Raw genomic sequence first — 4,489 nt, 5'->3', positions numbered from 1 at the left:
AGCGATAGAGAGTGTCAGTGAGTGATAGAGAGTGTCAGAGAGTGATACAGAGTGTCAGAGAGTGTCAGAGAGTGATACGGAGTGTGATAGAGTGTGTCTGAGATTGTCACAGTGTGTCAGAGAGTGTCAGAGAGTGATAGAGTGTGATAGAGAGTGTCTGAGAGTGACAGAGAGTGTCAGAGAGTGTCAGAGAGTGTCAGAGAGTGATAGAGTGTGTCATAGAAAGTCAGAGAGTGATTGAGAGTGTCAGAAAGTGATAGAGAGTTTCTGAGAGTGATAGAGAGTGTCTGAGAGTGTCAGAGAGTGTCAGATTGTGTCAGAGTGACAGAGAGTGATAGAGTGTGTCAGAGAGCGTCAGAGAGTGATAGAGAGTGTCACAGAGTGTCAGAGAGTGATACGGAGTGTGATGGAGTGTCTGTGAGTGTCAGAGTATGTCAGAGAGTGTCAGAGAGTGATAGAGAGTGATAGAGAGTGCCTGAGAGTGTCAGAGAGTGTCAGAGAGTGTCAGAGAGAGTCAGATAGTGATTGAGAGTGTCAGAAAGTGATAGAGAGTGATAGAGATTGATAGAGGGTTTCAGAGTGTGTCATTGAGTGATAGAGAGTGTCAGACAGTGTCAAAGTATGGTAGAGAGTGTCAGAGAGTGTCAGAGAGTGATAGAGAGTGTAAGAGAGTGATAGAGAGTGTCAGAGAGTGATAGAGTGTCAGAGAGTGATACAGAGTGTGATAGAGTGTGTCTGAGATTGTCACAGTGTGTCAGAGAGTGTCAGAGAGTGATAGAGTGTGATAGAGAGTGTCAGAGAGTGTCAGAGAGTGTCAGAGAGTGATAGAGAGCGATAGAGAGTGATAGAGAGTGTCTGAGTGTGTCTGAGAGTGACAGAGAGTGACAGAGAATGTCTGAGAGTGTCAGTGAGTGTCAGAGAGTGAAAGAGAGTGTCTGAGTGTGTCAGAGAGTGATAGAGAGTGATAGAGAGCCTCTGAGAGTGTCAGAGAGTGTCAGAGAGTGATAGAGAGTGCAAGAGAGTGTCAGAGAGTGTCAGAGTGTGTCAGAGTGTGTCAAAGTGTGTCAGAGTGTGTCAGAGAGTGTCACAGAGTGATACAGAGTGATAGAGAGTGTCAGAGAGTGATAGAGCGTGTCAGAGAGTGTCAGAGAGTGATAGAGAGTGTAAGAGAGTGATAGAGAGTGATAGAGAGTGTCAGAGAGTGATAGAGTGTCAGAGAGTGATACGGAGTGTGATAGAGTGTGTCTGAGATTGTCACAGTGTGTCAGAGAGTGTCAGAGAGTGATTGAGAGTGTCAGAAAGTGATAGAGAGTGATAGAGATTGATAGAGAGTTTCAGAGTGTGTCATTGAGTGATAGAGAGTGTCAGACAGTGTCAGAGTGTGGTAGAGAGTGTCAGAGAGTGTCAGAGAGTGATAGAGAGTGTAAGAGAGTGATAGAGAGTGATAGAGAGTGTCAGAGAGTGATAGAGTGTCAGAGAGTGATACGGAGTGTGATAGAGTGTGTCTGAGATTGTCACAGTGTGTCAGAGAGTGTCAGAGAGTGATAGAGTGTGATAGAGAGTGTCAGAGAGATTCAGAGAGTGTCAGAGAGTGATAGAGAGCGATAGAGAGTGATAGAGAGTGTCTGAGAGTGTCTGAGAGTGACAGAGAGTGACAAAGAATGTCTGAGAGTGTCAGTGAGTGTCAGAGAGTGAAAGAGAGTGTCTGAGTGTGTCAGAGAGTGATAGAGAGTGATAGAGAGCCTCTGAGAGTGTCAGAGAGTGTCAGAGAGTGATAGAGAGTGCAAGAGAGTGTCAGAGAGTGTCAGAGAGTGTCAGAGTGTGTCAGAGTGTGTCAAAGTGTGTCAGAGTGTGTCAGAGAGTGTCACAGAGTGATACAGAGTGATAGAGAGTGTCAGAGAGTGATAGAACGTGTCAGAGAGTGATGGAGAGTGATAGAGAGTGTCAGAGAGTGTCAGAGAGTGATAGAGAGTGCCTGAGAGTGTCAGAGAGTGATAGAGAGTGATCGAGAGCCTCTGAGATTGTCAGAGAGTGTCAGAGAGTGATAGAGAGCGATATAGAGTGTCAGAGAGTGTCAGAGAGAGTGTGAGAGTGTGCCAGAGTGTGTCAGAGGGTGTCAGAGAGTGTCAGAGCGTGATAGAGAGTGATAGAGAGTGTCAGAGAGTGCCATAGAGTGCCATAGAGTGTCATTGAGTGATAGAGAGTGTCAGAGAGTGTTAAAGAGTGTCAGAGAGTGATAGAGAGAGATAGAGAGTGTCAGAGAGTGTCAGAGAGCGATAGAGAGTGTCAGTGAGTGATAGAGAGTGTCAGAGAGTGATACAGAGTGTGAGAGAGTGTCAGAGAGTGATACGGAGTGTGATAGAGTGTGTCTGAGATTGTCACAGTGTGTCAGAGAGTGTCAGAGAGTGATAGAGTGTGATAGAGAGTGTCTGAGAGTGACAGAGAGTGTCAGAGAGTGTCAGAGAGTGATAGAGTGTCTGAGAGTGTCAGAGAGTGTCAGAGAGTGATAGAGAGTGCAAGAGAGTGTCAGAGAGTGTCAGAGAGTGTCAGAGTGTGTCAGAGTGTGTCAAAGTGTGTCAGAGTGTGTCAGAGAGTGTCACAGAGTGATACAGAGTGATAGAGAGTGTCAGAGAGTGATAGAACGTGTCAGAGAGTGATGGAGAGTGATAGAGAGTGTCAGAGAGTGTCAGAGAGTGATAGAGAGTGCCTGAGAGTGTCAGAGAGTGATAGAGAGTGATCGAGAGCCTCTGAGATTGTCAGAGAGTGTCAGAGAGTGATAGAGAGCGATATAGAGTGTCAGAGAGTGTCAGAGAGAGTGTGAGAGTGTGCCAGAGTGTGTCAGAGGGTGTCAGAGAGTGTCAGAGCGTGATAGAGAGTGATAGAGAGTGTCAGAGAGTGCCATAGAGTGCCATAGAGTGTCATTGAGTGATAGAGAGTGTCAGAGAGTGTTAAAGAGTGTCAGAGAGTGATAGAGAGAGATAGAGAGTGTCAGAGAGTGTCAGAGAGCGATAGAGAGTGTCAGTGAGTGATAGAGAGTGTCAGAGAGTGATACAGAGTGTGAGAGAGTGTCAGAGAGTGATACGGAGTGTGATAGAGTGTGTCTGAGATTGTCACAGTGTGTCAGAGAGTGTCAGAGAGTGATAGAGTGTGATAGAGAGTGTCTGAGAGTGACAGAGAGTGTCAGAGAGTGTCAGAGAGTGATAGAGTGTCTGAGAGTGTCAGAGAGTGTCAGAGAGTGTCATAGAAAGTCAGAGAGTAATTGAGAGTGTCAGAAAGTGATAGAGAGTTTCTGAGAGTGATAGAGAGTGTCTGAGAGTGTCAGAGAGTGTCAGATTGTATCAGAGTGACAGAGAGTGATAGAGTGTGTCAGAGAGTGTCAGAGAGTGATAGAGAGTGTCACAGAGTGTCAGAGAGTGATACGGAGTGTGATAGAGTGTCTGTGAGTGATAGAGAGTGTCAGAGAGTGATACAGAGTGTCAGAGAGTGTCAGAGAGTGATACGGAGTGTGATAGAGTGTGTCTGAGATTGTCACAGTGTGTCAGAGAGTGTCAGAGAGTGATAGAGTGTGATAGAGAGTTTCTGAGAGTGACAGAGAGTGTCAGAGAGTGTCAGAGAGTGTCAGAGAGTGATAGAGTGTCTGAGAGTGTCAGAGAGTGTCAGAGAGTGTCATAGAAAGTCAGAGAGTAATTGAGAGTGTCAGAAAGTGATAGAGAGTTTTTGAGAGTGATAGAGAGTGTCTGAGAGTGTCAGAGAGTGTCAGATTGTATCAGAGTGACAGAGAGTGATAGAGTATGTCAGAGAGTGTCAGAGAGTGATAGAGAGTGCCTGAGAGTGTCAGAGAGTGTCAGAGAGTGTCAGAGAGTCAGAGAGTGATTGAGAGTGTCAGAAAGTGATAGAGAGTGATAGAGATTGATAGAGAGTTTCAGAGTGTGTCATTGAGTGATAGAGAGTGTCAGACAGTGTCAGAGTGTGGTAGAGAGTGTCAGAGAGTGTCAGAGAGTGATAGAGAGTGTAAGAGAGTGATAGAAAGTGATAGAGAGTGTCAGAGAGTGATAGAGTGTCAGAGAGTGATACGGAGTGTGATAGAGTGTGTCTGAGATTGTCACAGTGTGTCAGAGAGTGACAGAGAGTGACAGAGAGCGATAGAGAGTGATAGAGAGTGTCTGAGAGTGTCTGAGAGTGACAGAGAGTGACAGAGAATGTCTGAGAGTGTCAGTGAGTGTCAGAGAGTGAAAGAGAGTGTCTGAGTGTGTCAGAGAGTGATAGAGAGTGATAGAGAGCCTCTGAGAGTGTCAGAGAGTGTCAGAGAGTGATAGAGAGTGCAAGATAGTGTCAGAGAGTGTCAGAGTGTGTCAGAGTGTGTCAAAGTGTGTCAGAGTGTGTCAGAGAGTGTCACAGAGTGATACAGAGTGATAGAGAGTGTCAGAGAGTGATAGAGTGTGTCAGAGAGTGATGGAGAGTGATAAAGAGTGTCAGAGAGTGTCAGAGA

This window comes from Heterodontus francisci, unplaced genomic scaffold (genome assembly GCF_036365525.1).
Source record: "Heterodontus francisci isolate sHetFra1 unplaced genomic scaffold, sHetFra1.hap1 HAP1_SCAFFOLD_292, whole genome shotgun sequence".
Lineage (NCBI taxonomy): Eukaryota > Metazoa > Chordata > Chondrichthyes > Heterodontiformes > Heterodontidae > Heterodontus > Heterodontus francisci.
Note: the sequence above shows the minus strand (reverse complement) of the source record.